Source organism: Aythya marila (genome assembly GCF_965140915.1).
Source record: "Aythya marila genome assembly, chromosome: 5".
Taxonomy (NCBI): domain Eukaryota; kingdom Metazoa; phylum Chordata; class Aves; order Anseriformes; family Anatidae; genus Aythya; species Aythya marila.
In genome coordinates this window covers 50,551,264-50,576,601 of record NC_139046.1, presented here as the reverse complement: position 1 = coordinate 50,576,601, position 25,338 = coordinate 50,551,264, and the positions used below count along the sequence as shown (strand labels likewise).

The 25,338-nt window shown below is 36.8% G+C and overlaps 1 protein-coding gene across 1 annotated transcript in view; it reads left to right on the top strand.

Moving 5' to 3' along the window:
* Window positions 1-756: 756 nt before the first annotated feature.
* The window catches only part of LRRC4C (leucine rich repeat containing 4C), a gene marked incomplete at its 3' end in the record, with an annotated part of 89,552 nt that continues 64,970 nt past the window's right edge, over window positions 757-25,338 (top strand). The window contains exon 1 of the mRNA XM_082762464.1: window positions 757-829. The remainder of the gene's footprint in view (window positions 830-25,338) is intronic.

The window sequence follows — 25,338 nt, the reverse complement described above, 5'->3', positions numbered from 1 at the left end:
ATCAGATCTTTGGAGAGGGGGGAGAGAGACACTAAAAGTTTATTATTTTGACATACACAAATAAAAACCTAAATGCATAAGGAGATTCTTTTTTAAAGGAGTGTGGGAGATAGGGAAAAAGAAGAATGGGAATCCCTGTTCTAATGTGGAGACACACGGATTGGATAACTGATAGTGCAGCAAAGAAGGGGGAAGAAGAAAATTGCCTGGCAAGACCTGGATCTTAACAGTCACAACAAAATTGCATTAAAAGAATACAGATGGAGGGCTGCTCAAAAAGAAATGTAGCTCTTTCTGCTCTCCAGAGAAAAAACAACTAGTAAGCAATGGAGAGCAGGGAAGCCAGAGAGGCAGAAAACCTCACAAAAAGGAAAGTAGGCAAAGGATCCACAGTGGAATGAAAAGTTTCATAAAGGAGAAGGACCATTTATCCTCTACAAGATTTTTTTTTTTTCCCCTGTTATTCTTAAACCCCTCTTTGCTGGTGAAGGGAAGCATCAACATTACCACTACAGCAATTTTAAGCAGGAAAGTTGAACACAACAGAAAAAAATAAAGGACAGAGAAGAGGAAAGCAAAATTGCCGGAGGGGAAGAGTTCAGCAGTGTTGGGTTGGATTGGCACCTGTATGGACTGAAATTGCCAGGAAATTGCAGTTGGATATCTTTTATTTTTATTTTTATTTTTATTTTTTTCTTTTTCTTTTTTTTTTTTTTTTTTTTTTAATTTGGTTTGGTTGCTGAAATGAAATAGTTTTCTTAACCCCCCTCCCCCACCCTGTTTTTTTGTAACCACTCGGATTTCCAGCTGGATAGTCTTTGAGGATATAGTAAGTACACTTTTTATTTTATTATATCTTGGGAAAGAAAATGTGCCCCATTGCTTCTCTTCTTTTTCGTTATGCCTCTTTCCTTGGTCTGTTCCCCCACCTGAATAAAGAATGTGATTTAATTTTGATAACGGCAAGAGTGGGAAGGGGGTTTCATCGGGAAGAGAGAAGGAGAAGAATGAGGACAGAACTGAAATCTCACAGTAGCTCAAATGTTCCTGTTAGTAAAACTCCAGCCTTGGTAAGATGTTGCAGATGCCTGCCTGTGTGGCTTTATGGCATTTGTAAATATTCACTAGCAAAGGAATCTTTTGAAAAAAACCCTGCAGTGAGTGATGGGTGCTGCCTGATTGCCCAATCTGTAAAATCCAGATGCAACTTACACAGAATTGAATGTACAGGGAAGGTTTATTTACCTATTTTTTTTAATTTTTATTTTTAATTTTGTAAGTGTTTAAAATAGGTTATGATTTCACTGCTGGCATCCAGTCTGACATTGCAGATCAACATGGTGTATTAACAGGAAAATTTTATAATCGAGCAAGGAAATGAAGGATGGCTTTTGGTGGGAGTGGGGTTGTGTAGGGCAATGGGTGATAGGTTTTGAGGAGGCAGCTCTGAGAGAAATGGAATGTTTTACGCTCTGAGAACAAATAGTAGCAGGCAGAGAGAGGGCATTCTTCTGTTGAAGGGGAGTTTAGAGAACTGCTGTGCTAGCCACTCATGCCCTCCAGATCTCCTAGGAAATTTGTGATTTTGTGATGAATCCTCCAGGCTCCCCTAGGACTTTGATGGCAGTGGAAGGAGATTTACTGAGACTGACAGCCAGTGAGAGGATGCTGTCGTGTCTGGAGCTTTTTGTTATTATGTTGATAATGAAAATAATAAAAAGTGGCTTGTAGATGGTGGGGTTCACAAATTAGTAATGATGTGTAAGAGACCAGTAAATGTCTCTCCCTTCCTGGAAAAGTGGGAGTGTGAAATAAAGGCAGAATAATGTGATATTTAAAATAGAGGTTCTTGTTTTCATGTGGGGAAGCATGCCACCTCCATCCCCTTGTATGGCATGGATGCTTATCTTGTATATAGGGAGTTTTCTTCCTTTTACCCTTCTCATCTCCCTTACCTCTATGCTTCTCAACCTTGGCCTGCATATGGAGGGGATCCAGCTGAAAGTACTAGGCCACAATTGGGGTAGAAAGAGAGAGAAAAACTCATAGTTAAATGAACCACTGATCAGATACGGATAATTTTTAGTAGACAAGGTGCAGAGCTAGCTTTGCCAGTCATTTTACTTTTCTCTAGCTGGAATATTCTGGAGGAGGGGAAAGAAGGCAGGAATGGGGGAGATGTTGGTTGAGCCAGATCTTGATTTTGCCATTTTTTTTTCTGGCGATGTTGCCCTCTTCACAAGCTTCCTGTGTGAATCAACACAAACAAGAGCTCCAACTTCCCTGGATAAATACATAAATAAATATTAACTTTTTTTTTTCTTTTTTTCTTTTTTTTTTTTCTTTCTACATTTCATACACATCACCACTTCATGTTACTTCATGTAAATGTCCTGAATCTTTTGGCATAACGGAAGTGAGACCTTCTGCTTCTCAAATGTGTCCCATGTGCTTCTGTTTGGAGGTCATGCCTCTTAAGCCTTTTCTACTTGTAAAGGATTAAGATTTAGGGTCCAGTTCTGCTCCTAAGGAAATCTCTGGGAGTTTTTGTTTGGCCACGTGTTTGAATCAGACCCTTTGTGCTGTTGTGTGTAGAAAAAGAAGGAAGCAGGCACAGCAAAAGTTGTTCCTCCCATTTCCAATTACTGCCATCCTTCTCAGTATAGCTAAATCAGTTTAGTATGAAGTGCTTAAGCCTCATTTATTTCTCTGGGCACATGTTTTCTGGTGGGACACTAAATGGGTAATAAGTTTGTCAGCATCTGAAAGTATGCGCAAAACTCTGTTCTCCATTCCTTCATGTATCATTATAAGCCTGTGCCTTATTGTGGACTACACTTACATCAGCAGTTGCAGTAATAGAGCAGCTAAATTTATGTTAAGCTGCTGCTCAGTAATTACTGAAGGAAAAAGAAGCTGGCTAAGGAAAAGGCATCTCCAAGCTTTTCCCTGGATTGCTGTCAAGTGAATACATAAACAGAAAATCTGATAGAGCAACTCTGTTTTTTTTGACAATAGAAATCACCATATTTTCCTCATTCATTTTGTACAATAACTAGCAGGAGGATTTTCTTGATGTGATAAGGAAGCACTGAGAAAATTTAGCCACCAGTATGGGCTGAAATAGGCAAACCATGTCAACATTAAAAAGCTAGGGATGCGCGTCTGCTTCTAAAGAGGCAACAGTTTCACACTTCAGTGAATCATTCATTTAATACAGTAGCCAAAAGACACATGGAACAACCCAGAGTTTAACTCGTTCTGTCTCATAATGGCAATGAGTATAGCATTTCTAAGCATTTGTGTTGGGGCTTATCCAGAGCCCAAAGGGCTGGTCATAAAACACATTGCCGAAAGTGTCAATAGAAACATCCAGCTAAATGAGGAGCATCAAATCTCCTCAAGCAGAGGCAAGAACTGGTTGTCTCTGCTACTTCCTTTGCATGTTCCTGAGTAAAGGTGTATCATTCAGCAGCTTGTGCTGATCCTACAGGCTATCTCCTCTCCAAAACATGGACTATCCTTTCACACACTGGTCTGTAAAGGTGGTGCTGTACCATTATGTGTATATTTAGGCACCAAATGCTTGTACAGAAGGAAAGAGACAGCTGTTCTAGAGAACCCTGCTCCATTTGCTGTAGTTTTTCTCCAGAAGGTCAGAGATCATGGATCTCAAACTTAAAGTTTTCTTGGCAACTGGAGGTTAGTACTGCAAAGGGGTAGCTGGTCCATGTTTTTTCACAGGTAGGGAATGATTTTCAATTACCGAGAATAGGAACATGCTCAGTTTGCTGGAGCAGCAATTTTTCTATCACATTAGCTCTCAGCCTGATAGCACAGAGTGAAAAATAAACTTTCAAAATGGGCAAAACCCAAGAAAGAATGCTGTAGGTATGAACCAATACAAGCAATTGTATGGGACTGGAGGAAAAGAAAGGGATTTCCAAGATGTTGCCATAGCTTCCTGCATACAGACACCAAAATGATTTGTCTGCGACCTTAAAAGCTGGATCCCATTCCACACAAAGATTCTAGCTGTGACAATATAAGACAGGAAGATTTTTCGCAGTACTCAAGACAGGCTTTTAGCATGTTTGGTGAAAAATTGCAAGACAAAATATCCAAGAATGAAGTGTCAGTGTATTCGCTAAAGGAGTGCACTGTGCACAGCAGCAGTGTGTGAGAGCCTCCATCTCAGCTGTGCCACTATGCCTTCACTTTAGCTTGCAGAGATCTCTTTCATTTTGACTGCAAATAGTGAGGGAATGAGGAGAGAGAAGTGGGTGTTACTGCCGCTTGCAGTCTGGGAGGGAAATGACTGAAGAAACACAATTAGCACCCACTAAATTATTTCTGAGGTAGTCAAGCTGGCTGGACTTTGAGCTACTATTAGCAGGGGCCTTCCTCCTGCATTTCCATCTGTTCCTTTGCCAGCTGCCCTATGAAAATCGTAATGAAAAATAAGTCTCCTTCAGTTATAAAGTGCTGCCCCTCCAGGACAACCCAGATAATAAGAATTTAGTAATAGTAGCAGTCATGGGGACCCAGAAGGTAGCCTTGCAGCACTCTCCAGTTCCAGAGTGTGGGTAAGGAGCTGATCCTGCCTCCGCTTCCGGTAATCGCGTCCTGTAACAGCAGAAGACATGGGGGTTGTACTCGTAACATTTTGGAGTGGTTTATTTAACGGTGCTATTTAAAACATAAAGGTACCTGTTACTCAGCTTTTCTATCACAGCTGTTTCTTCTCTTGTGGGATAGAAATAGGGAACCAAGAGGGGCAATGGGTGTGCTAGTGGTGTGTTTTAATTGTGATGCACAAGCTGCAATACGTGGAAATGAATTAAAGCCTAGTTCCTGGTATGGGGCATGGATTTTTTGCTGTCTGCTAGAGGAAAAGGCAAAAATCAGAAGCTTGCCCATGCACACAATAAACGAGAATCAGGATCTACATTTGGTATCCAAGGAAGCGAGAGCAGAATCCTGCAGGGCTTTCTGTTCATTGTTTAAATGTTGCCATAGCAATATCTCAGGGCACAAGTTACATGTTTTCCACTTCTTGAGTTGATCTTTTCTTCCCTCTCTGCTCTCTTTCTCTCTCTTTCTCTGTTTCTCTCTCTGGATCTACTCAACAAACAGGGGGATCTCTGCAGAACTTTGTACAACAATAGGAAAAGGACTTTGAGAGCTGTATTATCTGTCCACTTATGTCCGTTCCCTGTCATTTGCTAATATGTTGAAGAAAATTGTTGGACGGAAGTGAAGTGTGAGGCTCTTGTTGTTAGGACATTGAGCACATTGCAATATTTTGTGTAGTGGTGATATGTTAATTGGATAGCTGCAGGCAAGTGAAGTGTAGCAGTCGCTGACAATTAGAAACAACAATGAACTTGCCAGGACTGAATCTATTCCTTGGGCAGATTAAAATGCATTGCAGGTATCTACCAGAGCTTCTGTAGATTGAAATGCTCGCACCACTGTAAGAACTCGTGAAATTCTGTGTTCACAATGCCGAGACAAGATTTACCCTTGCTGCTTGTGAAAGGGAGAGAGGCAGTATCAGACCACAGAATAAAGTCTTCCCTAGTATTTGCTGCAGAGCTTGTACTTGTTATGTCAGGACTGTGGGGGTGCAATGTAACAAGAAAAACAGCAGAATTAAAAAGTGAAACAAACCAACCCCAAATCAAAGAAGAAGAAGAAGAAGAAGAAAGATAATTCTCCAGCAATGAGGTTTCACATGCAACAAATTAAAGCTTACTTTAGGAGTAATGCAGCAAAATAAATAAATGAATGAGTTTTTGTCTGCAAACCCAGCACCAATTCAGGGTATTTAGATAGGTCATTTGTGTTTAAAGGGATTTTCTTTTGCTTTTCTGTTTTTTATTTGGCAGCTGTGGGATCCATACAGTCCCTGTGCATTAAAATAACCCTCAGAAATATGGATGTGGTTTCCCTTCATGTTTGTGTGGACACTATAATATGAGCTGACGTCCTAGAAGCCTAGGACTTGGTACTTTTTCTTCACTATACATACAAGAATGATTATTTTAAGAGCCAGACCAAATCCCAAAAGGCAGTGTTGGTAATTTAAAAAACAAACCAAACCAAAACAAAACAAAAACAAAAACACTACACACTATTAATGTAGTTTGTATCTCCAGCATGTTTTATTTCTGCTTACAAATCTTTCTTCACTTTCATGTCAACAACCTCTTCACTCATGTGACGTATTACATAGGAAATAAAACCAAGAACATAAAGAAGCTGTTGTTTATTGATGGGGTGAGTGTAACATAACTGATAACATCACAGGTTTCCTTGCAGTTTTATTTCAGGTTTTCTTTTCCTGAAGCAAAAGACTGCCTTAAGACCTTGAGTAGGCACTAATTATTTTAATATACCTTGATTTTTCCTCAGCATCTCTGAGATGACCAAAAGGGTGGCCAAGTGTGATATGGGGATGGAGATAATCACCTCACTTACCATTCATTGTGCTTCTGCTTACTCATCAAATTACTGAAGCCCACTGTCTTGACTGGAATTTGATGTAAGGAGTTTAGGATGAAAATTTTGGCATTATTGGGCCTTCTATATAGACTAAATAGACCAAAACTATAGACCAACATTTTACTTTCCTTTTAATCTCCAAAACCAACTACTAGTGAGAAGGTGGAAAAGGCTGGAATTATAATCTCCCCTTTTTGTGAGGGAATTCTGTCTTGTGGAGAATGAGTTAAAAAATAATGTTTTAATTTTAATATGCTAATGCATATTTTTCTGTTCTAGTGCAACACTGCAACATGTAGAATTTAGTCTGTTGTATAGTAACCATTCCATGCAAACAGTTTCATACATTTTACATTTCTTTCTCCTCACGTCTGTCCTTATGCAAAGATAAATGCAGTTCTGTTCCAACTAATCTAAATTGGAGCCTTAGTAATGACTGCAGCAGGACTGATCCTACTCCTTTTTTTTTTTTTTTTTTTCTCCTAAATTAAGTATAAAACCTGTTTCAGTTTCGTAAGGAAACAATAGGGCAAGGATTTATATTCATGAGCATAAAAAGGTGATCTGAATGCCATTTTGAATTGATATTTGAATTGATAAACTGTCTAAATTTTACATTGTTCCAGATTACCCTCATAGCCCCTGATGACATTCCAGGTGGGAATGTAATAACTGATGGATTAATTAAATAATCTAGTCCCTGTTGCTGCCATAGCAAAACTTCAAGTTATATTAAAAAGAAAAAAAAAAAAAAAAAAGGAAAAAAAAAGATTTTTTTATATTTTGCAAAATGTCATATTTTAGGGCCTAATTCTTAGTCACTTATTACTTATTGGTGTTGGTGTAAACTCTCTGCATTACATATTCACATCAATAACTGAATATTGTGACATGTTCTAATAAGTATAACAACAACAACAAAAAAAGAGTTCACCTTTAAAAGCTACAGGAGAGGGATGTGCAAGGCTAGAAAAGGGTTAACTTAAGGAACCATAGCTTTTCCTCCCTCAATGCATGCAGATTTCAAATGAAGTGTGCAAAAATATATTAAATTCCATGAGCTTCTTTGCCAAGGGGCATACATGTTGTGCTACGGGTTTTTTACTTAGCTGTTTGGTTTTACAAGAATTTTCTCTGCCAGTACTGTATTTGTGAGCCCTTATTTGAGAGGCAGGTTCTTCTAGAAGTGGTTATATATTATTTTTCCAGAGGCAAGCTTTTATATTTGTTCCATCATTTAAAGAAACGAGGTTCATTTTTGTTAGGGTTGTTGATGGCAAATCTACTAAAGGGGAAGGATGATGACCCCGTTAGCCTTTCAAGTTGCTCATATGCAGTACACAGTCTCTCTTCAATAAGAGTTTTATTGCATTTAACGCCCGTGTGAATTTTGACTGTATATGATGCAGGGAATTAAAACCATAATGGATTTCTCTTTTGGAATGGAAAGAGGTCGAAAAGCCTCACCTTCAGTGAATGTTTGTGTTGATATCTCTCTTTCTGTAATGTGTTTCACTGAGTAGTCTGGCCCTGAAAATTGAGAAATATACATTAAGTAAAGTTCTGGAGGTATTTGTTAAAGACTGCTGAATCAAGCCATAGCAGAGGATAACTTAGTCCTTAAATACCTTTCTATAACTTGTGGAAAAAATAATTGTCTTTTTTTTTTTATGGGAAATTTCAATTTTTGGAGTATGTATGTAAATCGCAGAGCTGTAGTAAAATGTCATTAAGAGCTGCAGCGAACTATAGATAATAATTTCCCATTACAAAAAGTATTGTCTAATTTAAGGCATCACCTATATAATCTTTCATAGTGGCAAAGAAAGATAAAATTGATGGTTGCCTATACTAAATGAAAGATAAAATGCAGCCAGTAATGGTGCTTCAGAAGGATTTCTCTTCTAAACCTGAGGAAAATATTGGAAAATAGATTGAAAAGAACATTTAAGCAGACATCTGTGAATAAAAACTGGATTGTTTCTAGGAATGTATTGTTTTGCCAGAGAAAAACCCAAATCATAGAAGAGTTCATGTTGTCTCTGATACAAGGGAAAATGAAGCCAAAAATTAACAATTAAGCCAACGTCAAAGCAAACTTTTATATAGTAGAGAGAAAAGAAAGAAAAAGAAAAAGAAAAAGAAAAAGAAAAAGAAAAAGAAAAAGAAAAAAAAAAGGCAACAACCCATATAAATAATACGTTTTAAAGTGAATACAGCTAATAAGATAATTTACCAAAGAAATCCAAAAAAAATCTTAATAGGAAAGAAGTGGTGAGGTTGGATGGTAGGCTGAAATATACTTAGAAATGAGGTATTGTTATTATTGCTGTTCTTAGTGCTGCTTTAATTAAAGACATCTAATGAAGAGTTATTGACAGTAGTGATGCAGAAATGACTGAATTTTTCAATTAAAATTTCCATTCTGCATCTGGAAAAATTGTGATTAAAAATTCTTACCCTGAAAAGAAAAGGCAAATTAAAAGAAATTGGAAATTATTTATTAGAGGTAAATATTTTAAAATCAACTGTCCTATTATATTTTTTTCTGAAGATTATTTCAGAGTGTCTCTCTAGACAATATTCCAATGACATAAGTACAAATGATTACCTTGGTAATCATTTACCAGTTTGTCTTGCATAAATTTTAGGCAAAATAACAGAAAATGTAACACAGGATTCAGCTGGTAGAGAATTAAAGCAAGAGAAATGTTTGATGGCAATACTTAGATGTTTAACTATTATGTTTAAATGTTTAACTATTAAATGTGTTAAAGAGAAATGTTTGATGGCCTTAAGTTAATAAATAAATAAATAAATCTATCAAGCAAACAATGTGACTGATGACACTGCAAGGTTCACAGATAGAAGTTACTGTGAATATATAGTAAAGTTAAAACTTTGGACTGCATAGGATACTCATTAAATAGCTTGGAAGGACTGGTCAGATATTAGAAATGAGTATTGGTCAGAAATAAATATCATGGGGAAATACATGTATATTTTAATATATTCTACAGGGTTTGTAGCTCTTACAATACTTGTATCAATGATCTAGACAGATCACTGACAGAAGATTACACTTAACATCACTGACAGAAAATTGCACTTAATGTAAGTGTAGGGCCCACAGCTGGTCAAATGGCTTGGATAAGAACAGCTGTTAGGATGACAATGTGAGGGTAAACCAAATGAATGAGATACACAAAGCAAACTGAAAGGGCATTTCCCCATAATGATAATGCTAAAGAGAAGAACTATAAACAAAAATTTAAACAAAGGAATCAGCTTGGAAATATGTGTAAAAGAAGCATGAAACTTTGTCAGGGTGAGTGACTGGGCAGGTGAGAGAAACAGAACAAGAAACTGGCTTGACACAGCAAAAAGTATCCCCGTGTCATTGTGATCTTGGCTAGATCTGACCTAGGTGATTCTGCACTGTATATTAACAATGAACTAGTATCCAGCTAGAGGAGTGCTGATCAGAAGAGGGTGTCACAAGCAGGTAACCACACTTTGCAAATTCATGGGTGAACCATGAGCGTTTTCTCCCCAGCAAGTGCATTAGTGGATAGCAGCAAGTGGGACAGGACCACACAGAACTGGACCACCCATATCTCAAGAGGAGGAATGAGCAAGCAGGGGAGCCTGTGTGCTCTGAAGTGGGGATATGCTTGTAACCCACATGGCTTATGAGAGTATCTGTGTGGTATTATTTGAGGGATTTAACTGTAGGGGTGTTTACAAGTTTTTTAGGGGTTTATTATCATTTTCAAATGTTCAGTGTTGCGGTTTACCTGTTGTATTGCTGATCATGTACCAACAATGACTGATAGCTAATAACATTATTTAATCAGTAAAGCTTTGAGAAGTGATATAAGTCACATGGATTGTGAAGTTTTTCCTTGTAACAGTAAGTATTAACAGCATGGTAAATTACAGGTATGCAGAGTGATATGGATACAAAATGTTATGTATAAGAATGACAAATACAGATGAATGAGGGACATTCATCTGTAAAAGCAATTCTGAAAAGTATTTGAGGTCATAAAAGACAAGAAATTCTACATGAGTTCCCAGAGTGATCCCGTGTTTAAAAAGACTACATGTATGTTGTACCATTTGATAAATAAGCAGAGAAATAGAATAATGATTTCAACAGGAAAACATGAATGGTATGTACATTTCAGTTTGTAAATGTTTTCAAAATTATGTTGAAAAGAAAGAAGAGACACAAAAATGCTGAGTGATAAAGGAAAAGGTTTTAGATGTTTCAAAGTTTTCTAATATAGCAAATATAAGAAGAAGAAGCAATAGCTGGAAGCTGTGGTCTCATACATTCAGATTAGAAAATAAGATAGATTTCTAATGGTGAATGTAATTCACTATTTTAAAAGCTGCTTGGAGAAGTCCCATTTTCACCATCTCTTGGATTCCATGTTCATAAATTGGTTTTCTTTGTGGAAAAGTGTTGTAAGGATGTATGTATTACTGAATTTGCTGTGCTGTGATATTTAGTAAGGCAGACTAGCTGTTTCTGAGGTCCCTGTACCTATGCCTATGATTCTGCATGTAGAAGGAATGCATCCTGGGCATTCATAACCAGTCTTCCAATCCTGTCATCAACAAGCATGTCTGCCTTGCAATAGGTACTAAATATAGAGGTGTCAAAGTTGTTTTACCTTTCTCCCTGTTTCTCTCTGCTTATAGGCCAGTAAACATTATTCTGTTAGTATTTTTATCTTGCTGTGAATGGCACTGAAGCAATTTAGGCTAGAAATATATTTTTCTGTCTTCATAAAAGAAGTCAATTTTGGGACTTTTTTTTCGTGTTTGCTTCTTTTGCTAATGTGTGTACCTGCATTGACAGAACAACTGAGAAGAGGAAAGAATTAAGTCAGTTTGACCCTGCATCTGCCAGCATATTAGCTTTTGGTGATATAGGTTACAATTGTATGCAGTCTCTGTGGGGTGTTTTCTCATATTTCTAACTATTCTTCCCTTGATTTCAAGTTTAAGATTTGTTCCAAACTTTTCAGAAAAAATTACTGATGGAAATCTAAAACACAGATACATATTTCATACTTTCAGGTGAGATCAGTGGTCATTCTCTGCTCACTTTTGAGTTTCATAGTATCTTTCATAATCCAAGCCAATTTGTGTGTGTGTAAACTGTTTGCAGCATTCAGGAGCCCTCCTGAAGTAGTACACAATTTGATTGTTACAACTGAATATAGTTATTTTGAGAGGTCAGGGACTGTGAGAAAGTATTCTCTCAGGCAGCAAAGGGCATTCCTTTGGAGGTAAATATATTCAATTGCTCTCAACTATAACTTGTCAACAGATTCTGTGTCCTGAGATATCAAATCCTTATTTCTTCCTTTTTCTTTCTTTTTCTGAGACAAGAACAAATATCAACAAATTTGCAAGTCTTAGGAGATTTTGATCTAATTAATATTTCCAGAATGAATACTTTGTCTGTGATACTTCAGCAGTACCAGTGTACAAAGAGGCATATTTTGGAGTGGCAGGTTAAAACAATAATATTTTATTTTTAATCTTTGACCTTCCTTCCCTTACTTACTGCTCTACACCCATTCTGTGTATATCAACTGCAGCTAATGAAAATGTAAAACAGTGGTATATTCTTTGTCACTCAACTGAATTGTCTCCCAGTTAATGTTTGGATTGTCACTGCATGAGATAACAGGACATTCTTCTAGTAATGTGGCTTCATGAGATGCTGTACAGCTTACTGTGTCAGCTTATCCAAAGAAAAACTAACATTTAATAGGCCTGATTCTCCATGTGGCTTGTATTGTCATTTATCACTGAGTGATTGTCGTATTCAGACAGTACAAAACTGAAAGTGTAGTGTTTTCTGCTCTCCTAATGTAGATGGAAATAACTGTGTAAAAGATAGTGGGAACTTCAATGCTTTGTTGAGGAAGTCCCCACTTTTCAGTACTGCAGGGGCCACAGAAAGCCTGCTGACCTTTCAAGTATTTCTAATTTTATGAAGTTCAAGATGAAGTTAGAGACATGGTTGTAGTTTCCACCTTGATAATCTATTTTGTATTATGCTTCTTTTGGCACTCTTTATTATACCCTTGCTTTGGATGGATAGTCTTATTTTTCAGGGACTGTGAAAATGAGTTAAATTATCTCATATGCTTGCTTATGGTAGAAAACTGTGGCATGATTTTATAACATACTAACGTGCAGTGAAGTTGCACTGAGTCCTGGTGTAGCTGCTGTGTGTTAGATTAGATTACATGAAGGCATTGTTAATAAGTATAATTGTTAATAAGTAGTCAGTGTAGTAGTAATCAGCATTTTGAAAGTTCATACCTTAATCCTTATTAATTTTTCCACATGTCCCAAATAGCGTGGTCATGGGTTTTAAAGGAAAATTGTTACATGTCCCTTACTGCTCCCACAAAAAACAGTAACTTCCCCCTACTGTTGAAATCCTACAAAATTGATTGTCTAGGATAATGTTCTTAAAATGTTTTAATTTGTACTCTCAGCTCATCTGGGATTTTTTAATTTCATGAGGCATCATTTTCCTACTTTTCCTTCATTTTCTCACACACACATTATGCAATGTTCATCCTTTAGATTTAAATCGAATAAAAAATTAATCAAATATAGCTGAAATTTTGCATCGTTGTTCCATTAATATTTACAGTAAGTGTCTGCTTTGGTGTTGGAAAAACAAGGCTTAAGTCTAGCAGACATTGTCTTGGATGTTCTCTCCTCTTCTTTCTCTCCTATTCTCTCCCTGAATTCCCTTGTCAGTTTCTTTCCAAACCATTCACCTACCATGGAACCAGCCAAATGATGGCAGGGGTCAATAAGTATTCAGTTTGCATACTGGGAAAACTAACTTTTGGCTGCTTCTCATTCCCTGACTAGAGGTCCTTATGGATATTTTGTGTCAATAACCCATCCCTCCCCAATGGTAGCAGAGTTCAGAGGCTGTTTTTCTCCTGCAAAAGTTCAAAAGGAATGCTTCATGCCAGAGCTCTGTGAAAGATAAGGGCTATCTTGAGTGATCACAGCAAAGAGGTGTCTGAGGACTGGGGAAAAGCAGCATTTCTATAGCTCTGTTTAAGGACAAGTTAAAAACTTGAAAGATATAGTGCTGTTCTTGCTTGCTCTTCTATGCGGAGAGACCTGTGGATCAGAAAGAAGTCATCTCTCTAAAAATAAGGGAATTCCATATTGAGGAAAAAATGTATTAATGAAGCTGTCAGATTTCACTAGTTTGACTTAAACTACTCTTGCTACTAAAATTCCATATTCATTTGTCTGTATGCATGGGTGTGTTTAAGATCGTAGATTGTCCTTGAAGGTTTTGGAATATATTTGGATTTATGACGTGTTAAACATGATGATTCTTTGCACAGGTGGTTGCATTATAGAAAAATAGCAGGGAAATAGTATTATTTTTTTATATATATTTAGCAAAGCACCTGCTTCCTTAAGTCTCTCTGTGTAGGAAGGGGATAGAAATCTCCACACATTAGTCATGTAGATCTCAGAAGAATTATAACATATGGCATCTAGGTTTAAAAAAATATATCTTATCTGAGAAAGGTTTAGAGATAAAGTTTTTTTTCAATACAAATAATTTTAAAAAATCCACATGCTCCAAAAGCAAGAAAAATTATCTAATCTTATATCAGATCTTTCCCCCTCTTCATTTCAAATTATTCATTTTAAAGGGTAAACAGGATTAAGAGAGACATTTAAATATTGTAGAATGGATAGTTTTGGGTACTGTGATGGTCACCTCTAGAGATTTCTTGACTCTGGTCTCTGTGTGCCTACGTCTGACTTACCGCATGAAACAAAATACACAAACTCTATGTACTCCATTGTACTTCTCTATAACTTCAGAGAAATTATTTCTGCATATTGCAGGGAAGAGCCTTCCAAATTTATGCAGATAAAACTGTTTTTAATATTTCAGACATCAAAACCAGTTTAATATGATTTAAGAAGTGGGAATAGGATTTAAGGGGAGTTTTTTGTGAGATTAGTTCACAGTTGCATGAAAGGACCTTGAATAAAAGACATTTTGTAAGCCCAATTTTAGTGCAATCAGTATTGCCATACATAACACACATTTCTATGCAGAGTAGGAGAGGAAAACAAAGAAACATGTACATCTCATCCTTAAATATTCCATTAATGAAATAATTCTAGACACGTACGTCAAAAACTTTTCTCATGCTTCCTTTCTTAAGAAAGGATTTTCCTGATCTGCCAGCAATTTCCTGATACTGCTAACTATTTTATATTCAGACTCTTAGTGATTTTTTCCTGCTCACTTATTTCGCCTCAGGCATAAATTGAATTGAACAAACAAACAAGAAATTATTCCATTCTGAATGTTGAGGAGGATTGCAAGCCTGTCAAATCTTACTCTTAAGAGTAAGTACTTTCAAACTTAACCATATTCAAGTATCCCTTTGACATTCTAGCTCTAAGTAAGTAAGAGAGATTCAGTAAAACCTTTTCAGGTTTTCTACACATTCTACACTGAAATTGTTACTTATTTATTTTTAGGTTATACACTGGAATGGTTGAAGAACACAGTGCACAAACCTTGTTTTCCCTGGACACTGTTGATATTGCAATAGTTCACAAGGTTTAAAGATAAAAAGTTATTTTTGTCATAATTCACAACTTTTGGGGCTCCTGTTTGCATTAGACGTCAACTTATTTTGCATTTAGTAGATGAACCACTTCCCACTGCTGGATGAAAGGTGCAGTGCTCTATATATAGATTTACTTTTTTTCCTGAAACCAGGGAACTGATTTCTTTACTTTGTCTTAGGGGAAGATTAGGATAAATTCAGTGTTGAAGATCTGGACAACTAATTACTGAATATAATATTTATCTGCATGTGATTGAAATAATTTTGGCTGTCTTAAATGCTGGGACCTGATGCAGCTAACCTTAAATTTCGTGGGAGGTATTCAGCTATGACGATGATGCATGCTTTGCTTCTCTTATGTTGAATTTGCTTACCTAGTCATTGCTAACATGTATAGAAAGTCATCAAGTCAGCATTACAGACTCTTTTTGAAGGGTGGTAAATTCTCTAAAATCTAATAATCTCCTTTCAGCCTACCCTTCTTATGCAGACACTCATACCCTCCGTCCAATGCAAATGAGCAGAGAATCTCAGGGAATACTTGGACTTTCAGATGTGACTCAGAGGTCGATAGATTCAGAGCCTCAGGCAGCAAGTGAAATTCACAGCTAAGGACAATTTATTGTGACCACCCTGATCCAGGAACCTTCCAGCACAACCAAGGGGTTTGGTGATGTCCTGATTTCTCACATTGTCAGCTTCCATGAGTTTGCATAGGAAGGCATGTCTCCTACTGAATTAGAAATATTCTGATGAATAAAAACTGCATATTTGAGAAAAGGCTTTGGTCGAATTTAAGATTCTCATTACAGGTTCCCATGTTACTGTTCCTAGGTATAAATTACTGCTTATGAAATGAAAATTCGGTAAAACAAAATTTAGTCAGATGTTTGGTAGGGTGAAAAGGAGAAAAATGTAATGATAAGTTCCTTCCTTCTTATTTTCTTATTTTATTTCCTTTTTTTTTTTTCATTCTTTTTCTTTTATTTTTATTTTTATTTTTCCTTGGGTTCTCTGTGGAGATAACAACACAATTAAGACACCTAAATCTATCAATTTAGCAAGCACTAGTGTGCTTGCTTTTGCTTGGCACATCAAGTATCTTTTAACAATTGTGTTTAACACAGAATCTGTCTTTTTAGTTTGAAATGCTTTGGTTTTGAGTGTTGTTTGTTTGTTTGTTTTTCCTTAACATTATTTCATTGTGTTTTAAAAGCCCTGAATAAAGTTTACATTAATTCAGAGGCCCTTGTTGAAGTTTTGTGCATTGTTTAAATTCCATGTTGCTGGAATGTTAAGGATAGAAGGCACCTCAATAGTTAATGAACCAAATAAAGGAGAAATTGTCCACACTTTCAAAATTCATTTCTCACATTGGAGGCAGAAGATAGTTATGGTGAATTTTGCAACAGGCTTCTCCCACGGGGTCATATTTTATTAAACTGAGTAAATTGGATGAGTCAGAGACATAGCTGTCTAGGAATTTAAACAAAATAATTGACACATTATCTGCCAAACATACTGTATTTTTCTTTATTTTTGTGGTGGGTGGTAGGTTAAGAGATGTCTGCATAAACTCCAGTTGATGAAGAGAACAAGATGGTGCATTTTTGCATTTTGCTTTGTTCTGCATTCCACAAAGTAGATCTGCTTCAGATATGACTGTCCTCCTGTACTCCCGTCCAAAGGGTAAAGGATGAAGAGTTGTTTTTCGATGAAGAGTGGAGAAAATCCTAAAATCGTCTAATTTCCAAAGGAAAAAAATCCCTTACAGTGCTTACTGTTTTTTTCAAATCCATCTTATTTACTTCTCTAATAGCAGCATTGTTCCACTTTTAATAGTATGTGTTCAACAGTGGACTGAAGGTAGAAAGCTAAAGGACTTCTTTGAATTTTACCATGGCAGATTTCCCTCCAGCCTCTTAGTCCATAGATGAAAATAATTGTGCCACAATGCCAAGAAATTAAATCCTACCACAACTCCAAAATGCTATGAAAACATACCATTGCATAACTGTGATTCCAGTGAATGGACTCATTATGACTAAAATTGTCTAACGTTCTATTGCCTTTTTGTTCATATCTGGCAGGAATCAGGCTATCTCATCGTGGTACACAATAGGTTTTTCTAAATATGGGTGAAAACTAGAACGTTCTTTGGAACAAGTATTGCCTAAATACAACAGAAGTGAATGGAGAATGCTGGCTTTAATTAGTGATACATTCTTGCATTGGAAAATGATCAGCAGATCAGTCATCTTTGGGTGGAAGGAAGCTCCTGTTACCAGATGGAAAATAAATTGAACATTTCTCATCCCTCAAAAAAATAGTGCCAAAGTAGAAATCTATACATATTTAAAAAATCCTAACAAATCCTGCAATATTTTGGAAAAACTGAGGGGTGTGTGTGTGTGTGTGTTTTATTTTTTTATTTTAATTTTCTTTTTAAAATCATTTCACTTTGTGTTCTAGCAATAAACTTGCCCAGTATAACTTGCTTTTTGTAGTTAGTTTCTTATTTCTTAAATAAATATGAATGAGATATGAGTAAATATTAGACAGTTGTGCACTAAAAGTTCAATTCTCTTCAAAGAGCAAGGATATATGGTATTAATGTTTTGGAATGAGCAATCCTCAGTTTCAATTTTATGGTCTTTTCATTTCTTTTGTCTCCAGTGTTTTATAAGGCATGCGAATTAGCTACCATCAATATCTAAAGCCCTCAAACCTGAGTTCTTTGAGTAAGGTAAAACTAAATCTATATCCAGATATGTTTACATGCAGTTTGCCTTTTCCAAATAATTTCAATGGCTGCAGTTCTTATGGACTTCAGCTCTTGGAACATTACAAAATGTTGAGTCCTAACATAATGTAAATCATGTATTTCATCAGAGCTGTCTTTCAAATAAAAAAGAATTAGTGTAGTTTGGTTTTACATTCGCCTTTTCAAAAGATTATGTTGTTAGATTGTATGTCAGTGTGCTTGAATAGACTAGAAGATGAATGATCATTTTGCAGTCCTGTGGTACAGGCTATGCAAACATTTATTAAATAAAACTGATAAATGTAGTTTAGTTTCACTGCACAATTGCATTTATTGCTAGATCCAATCTATATATACACAACACATCTATCCTGTCAAAGTCCATTCCTATTGTGTAAGAACATATTAAAGTGACATGCACAGCATTGCCATGGTCTGCTTTGTCTTTATTCTTTACCTGGTTCTCTTATAAAATCTACTTCAAAAGAAGTAGAACATACAGAGAACATACACAGTAACTAATTTACTGTGTTAGTATCTTTCTGTTTTACAATAAGTAAAATATAACAAGGTTTAATATCAAATGTACAGTCAAGAAACAGCTGGGTTTCTTTTGTGGTGTCCCAGAACTGCCTGAAACAGTTGAATCAAAGGTCATTGAGTAATCTTTCTCATTTTTCATATGTATACATGAGATGTGATGCAGGTCCTAATAGAGCACCCTGATAAATTAAATCAACTAATTACTTCTTTTCGTCTTTACTCCTTCCTTCTCCAAAGGAATACAGTGTTTTTTCCCAAGAGAAGTTGTATTTTTGTGTGTGATTTTTTCCCCATAGCTTCTACTACTATTATGAGTGATTGTACAGATAAATTGGACTGCAGGAGTTCTGGAGTCATCAAGATGCAGTAGCCCAGAGATACTGATGTTAAATGGTGCCCTTTTCCTTAAAGGCATACATTTCATGCTTGCTTTTGTGTAGGGCAGTGTAAGCACAAGAAAATTTAGTACTGGATTTACATGTATTTTCAGAATTACGAATCATTATTACTTGGCTAGAAACGTACTGATAATTAATAGCAAACAAAAAACACTTAAAATAATGGTAACTTAAATATATTTATAAAAGTAAAAAGCAGATGAAAAAGTCTGATTAGTTCATGACCATAAAACTCATACCCACATGAATAACCCAACTTAAAAATTCAAATTATTTTATTGTGCATGACTTGGCAATACAGATGGGAGTAAATTAAAAGCTAGACTGAACAGTTGTTCAGCTCTTTCAATATGGGAAGGGATATCCAAAAAGAATCCCAAGAAGGGAATTGTGATTTAGTTACTGTTCCAACTCAGATTCCGCCTTGATCCATAAGGAAAACAATTTATTGCAATCTGTTCATTTTACTACCTTCTTTGCATAAGCCTTTTTCTGCTCACTTCTTCGTTAGGAAGAAGTGTTAAGAGTCTTTCTTTTGCTCATTTTTTTTTTCTTTCTAATTACCTTTACTGAAAAGGAAATATCTAGAGACTCCATGATCTGTATAGGAACTGCAGTAGTTAGAATGCTTTACTGGATCAAGACTAGATCTCTCTACCATGCAGAGTTGAGCCATAGAGGAGAAATGCAAGTTGCTATAATAAGCCAAGTGCAAAATTGGATTACAAAGTCATTAGAGGCTGTAGTTGTTCAGCACCTTTTAGGCCCTTGGGAAAGATTATTAAACAAATGAAAATGGTTTTAGAACTAAGCATTCAGTTCTTTTCAAGTAGGAGTTATTATTTTTTAACATCTAATTATTGTGCACAATATTGGATTATATCAAATACAAAATTTAGTTTATTGCACCTATAAAAGCAGATCAATGCCAATGTAAAACCCTTAAAACATACTTTTTTTTTCTTCCTTTGTCTGTTTCTGTAAATTGGATGTTTAGATAACCAAAAGCTTATATTCCTTTTTTTTTTTTTTTCTTTCTAATATTTCTGGTATGTTTCTTAAAAACAGAATGCCTGAGAACAATCTTTAAACTATCTAAAATCATTATATTTTTGCATACTATGTTTTAAATTAATAATCTGTGATATTATATGAAAATAACTTATTTTCTTTATGTACCTTAATAGAAGCACATCGTTTCTCTTTTTTTTTTTTTTTTTTTTTTTTTTTTTGTGTGTATGTATGGTAAAGATAAATATATTTCATAGCTTGATTTGACTGACTATTCTAGCCATAAGTATACCATCAGTTGGAATCATTGTTGCTACCCTTCAGCTCCTGGCAGTAGTTAAGTGCCTAGGCCCAGCACATGGCAGCAGAAAAATCCAGGGGCTGGTGCTCTGTTGTGGTTCTTGTTTGGTTCCTTATGTCTATTAAGGAATAGCAAGTTTTTGATTGCGACTCCAGTTTTACCGCTCACACATTTTCCTTGGAGGATTGCCCTGATCCTGCCCTGGTCAGGCTGGAGTACCTGGAATACTGTGTCTAATTCTGGGCTGCTGGGTACAAAAAAGACAGGAATCTCCTGGAAAGAGTCCAGCGGAGGGCCACAAAGATGATACGGAGTCTGGAGCATCTTCCTTATGAGGAAAAGCTGAGAGACCTGGGTCCATTCAGCCTGGAGAAAAGAAGACTGAGAGGGGATCTCATCAATGTGATCTCATCATACCTGAGGTGTGGGGGACAGAGGGATTTGGCCAATATCTTTTCAGTGGTTTGCAGGGACGGGACAAGGAGTAATGGTCACAAGATGGAGCCCAGGAAGTTCCGCACCAACATCCTTCGCAGTGAGGATGACGGAGCACTGGAACAGGCTGCACAGGGAGGTTGTGGAGTCTCCTTCTCTGGAGATATTTAAGGCTTGTCTGTAAGCCTACCTGGGTAGCCTGCTCTAAGGAACTGTTTTGGCAGGGGGGTTGGACCTGATGATGTTTTGACATCCCTTCCAACCCTTTCAATTCTGTGATTCTATGATTGGCTATCAACTGCCTAAGCATGCTGAGAATCACCTGGTCAAATAGAAGACCACCAATCTGGAACCAGTTGTAAAACAGCTTTTTTGAAATGTTCTAAGTGTTCTGTAAAGAGGAAGAAAGAACCTTTTTCCTAGAATCATATAAAGTATTTTCAGAAAAATTCCTTCCTGATCCATACAGAATAGATATAACAAATAACATGTATTATGCTCCCTATGATTACCCTAACATGAGCCTCGGAAGAGGGAATCTTTTCTTACTTAGCTGTCTCCGACAAATGGCTTTGAGGTGCTAGTCTCAGTCATTTGTTTTTCTGAGGCAATAAGTTACTTAACTCACAATACATATTCTGAGAGGTGGTAAGGATTATGTGAATTACAGGGACAAGACAAATGCCAAATTCGGTTCAACTACAGTGGACTGACTCTTCATCTTCAAGTAAAATATGATTTCTCTCTCCTACAATGGTTCTTTCTTGGTGTCTTTCCACAAAATTCTGTCTTGTAGACACATCAGGTTTTGTTGTTATATTAGGCATGGAAAGCATCAGAAAAGATAACCATTGTCTTTAAAGATTGATACATTTTTTCAAGCTTTTAACTTGCAGTTTTTCAGAAGCTGACTGGGGCTACACTGTGAAAAAAGAAAAAAAAAGAAAAAAGAAAAAAGCAGTAAAGGTTATCACATGGTAGAATAGATCATCCAGCCTAGTAAGTGAAAATATATTGTTGAAATAATAAGTGAAAGCTTGTGCTTTGGTTACAATGCTGGTACGTGCTGCAACAGGACAATATTTTTGACTGTTTCTTCCTCTTCCTTTCTCCTCAAAGAGAAAAATGTATGCAAATGAGAATTGAATGAAATATATAGTAATTTCATGTCAAACTCTCTTACTTAGTTTTAATTTCTAAATAACTATTCTATGATTATAAGAAAGAGATACAAATATGTATATATACATATCTCTCTATATTTTTTTTCCATTATGACTTAACTTTTAGTTTCTAAGATTGCTTTCATTGTATTCCAAGTAAAGAAATCTAAACTCTGAAATCTCCTTGGAATTTGAATGAAATCAGTGTTTGATGGGGACCACCAAAACTTTATTTATTAGTATTTTGTGAAGCTTTTTTTTTTTTTTTCCCAAACTTCAGAACTTACATCCATTCCAATTACTTTTCCTAAGTTCTTTTCTCCTGAGTCCGTGCTCCATTTAAATTCATAAAATACAATGTGTAAGTCACGAGTTTGTTTCATTACACATTTTTCTTTTTTTTTTTCTTAATTTGTAAACCCTTTCTATCACAACTTCTCTCCTGCACGAACACTGTGCAGCTCAGTTCCGGATCTGAAAAGCCCCTGCTGTTCCATTTTCAAGTGTATCTTGAGTGCTGTCTGCCAATTTTTGATTTTCACCAGATTATGTAGCAATTAAGTTCAATTTAGTAGAGAGAGAGAGAGAGTTAAATAGATCGGCTTACTTGAAGGCTATCAATCAAAACCTATTATTTTCCTGGAGTTGAAATGGGAGGGGTGATAAGAGCTCCTGAGTATTTAAAAAGATACTTAAATTATGCTTCAGAACTTTTTGTGTACAGAAACAAATGTGAACAGATTTAATAGGTCCTCTGAAAGTTCCTGCTCTTACACAACAGACGCTACTATCAGTTGTCTTATTGTCGTGGTTCCGCTCGAGTGGGCAGCCGAGCTCCACCACAGCCGCTCTCTCACTCCCCCTCCTCAAAGAGGAATGGGGAGAAAATATGTGAAAAGGGCTCAAGGATTGAGATAAGGACGAGAAAATCACGCAATTATTGTAACGGGCAAAACAGACTCGGCATAAGGAGATAGTAAGATTTATTGCCTATTACTAACAAGCGAGAGAAGTGAGAAAACAAAGGAAAAAAGCAAACCAAAAGCACCTTCCCCCCCATCCACCCTCTTCCACCTCCTCCCCCCGAGCGGCGCAGGGGAACGGGGGAATGGGGGTTATGGTCAGTCTACAGCACTTCTTCTCTGCCGCTCCTTCTCGGTCACTCTCGTCCCCTGTGCTGTGGGGTCCCACCCACAGGATGCAGTCCTTGATGAACTGATCCGGCGTGGGCTTCCCACAGGCAGCAGCTCTTCCAGAACTGCTCCAGATATGGGTCCGTACCACGGGGTCCATCCCTCAGGAGAAAACTGCTCCAACCTGGCTCCCCTACGGGCAGCAGCTCCTGCCAGGTCACCTGCTCCTGCGTGGGCTCCTCTCCACGGGCTACAGGTCCGGCCCGGAATCTGCTCCGGCAGGGGTCTTCCACAGGCGGCAGCCTCCGTCGGTGCAGGGCCACCTGCTCCACCGTGGTCTCCTCCATGGGCTGCAGTGTGGAACCCTGCTCCACCGTGGTACTCCATGGGCTGCAGGGGGACATCCTGCTTCACCATGGTCCTCACCACAGGCCGCAGGGGACTTCTGCTCCGGCACCTGGAGCACCTCTCCCCCTCCCTCTACACTGACCTTGGTGCTGTTCCTCACTCCCTTGACTCTCCCGGCTGCTGTCTGGCCCAGTGTTTTTTTCCTGTCTTAAATATGCTCTCACAGAGGCGCAAACAACATCGCTTATTGGCTCAGATCTGGAAAACAATGGGGCCCTTCCCAAACATGGGGCAGCTTCTAGATCTTTCTCACAGAAACCACCCCTATAGCCCCCTGCTACCAAAACCTTGCCACGTAAACCCACTACACTTATATTTCTGTTGAACCTGCAGTGTGCAACAGTGTACAACAAAAGGCAGTACAAGCTCTAATATAACCCTTCAAATTACTGTTTCATTACAGATCACAAATAAAATGCAAAAGTTAGGCAAACTGAATACAAAGTGAATCTAATTTTTTTAAATTGTTTGATTTTCTTATTTCTTTCATTGGGACCAATATTTCTGGTGTTTTGCTGGCTAACATGAAATTCCCATTTGGTAACATCAAGTATACTTGTGTGTGGAGATGACTGAGATACAAAATTCATATATTTTACACACTCATTGCAAGAGACTCTGAAAGTCGATAATGTTTTTTCTGAAGAAGGACAATACAATATGCATTTCTTGTGCATTTCAAGAGGAATACTGCTAATGGAGATTTTAAAAATTTGTTGAAAGAAAATACGGTATTAGGATACCAGTGACTATCTAAAAAATCCTGGAAATTCACCACATTTCCTTTTTAGCAGACTTTGACCATTTCAAATATGATTTACAAATACCGTATATTTCTGGTATTTAAAATACAGTTGTCCAGTAAAGGCAAAACTGTTTAGATTGTTTTTGTTTGTTTTTCATTCATTTGTTGTTTTCATTTCATTTTCATTTAATTCATTTGTTGTTTAAACAAGGAGAGAGAAGTATTTATTTTCTTCTAGCATCGAAAACTTTTAAATCCTACTTTCTAGGGTTTCTAGACATGACATCTCTTCTATAAAATGCTTGCAGGTTTGTAAGCTTTGCACTCGCTTTGGGAGAACCTTAGTCTACTGTTTGTGAATGAGCTCAGTATGTGGATGTAGGGATGTGGGAAGCAGTCACAGTATTTAACATTCTCTCCAGATCAAACATTTCTTCATCCATCCATCTGCTTTTTCTGATTTTTTTTTTTTTTTTAATAAGGTCACTGAGACTATTGTGATGCGTGACCTTTTAAAAATCATAATACTGCAGAAAGTTATGTTATAAAGAAAGAATGTTGAACACTATGTCCAGATGTTACTTAAAATAGGTTTTCAGATATAAAGAAAGAATCAAATATGAAAACACAGTGGATACACAAATTCTTTCTTTGAAGCAGAAGGAAAAGGAAGGGAAATGAGGTCACATCTATTTTGACATCCCTTTTAAAAGGAAGAAGGAAAATAAAGAGGTTTTAAAATGTAGTGGTGCTCCAGAATGACTGACTAGATCTCAAAGACAAAAAAGGCAAATATGGATCATTTAGCCTTCCATATGATCACTACACAGTTGTTTCTTACAGTCTCATGCTTTGTCTACTTTATTTCCAAATGTTCTCACCTTTCACAATTATGTTACTTTTGGACAGATTTTAGACTTCTGAAATGTTTTTCTAGTGTCCAGTTTACTGCCTTCATTTATACTATCATTTTTACTTGGAGTTTCATTTTTCCTGTACCATACTACATAAAGATTTTCTTCCTCAATGTCTGTAATCTTCAGGTATTTATAAATGATAAAATCTCATTTTACATTTTAATTAGCTATATTGGACTAATCTGTCCTCAAAATAAGTTCGTCTAATAACTTCATCATTGTTCCATCTCTGAATATCCTATTTGTTATTATCATTTTGGTTATAAGGAGACTAGACTTAGGGTAATTTTGGACTCAGGTTGCATCAGACTCAGGTAGAGTACATGATCAAGATGATGGAGTAG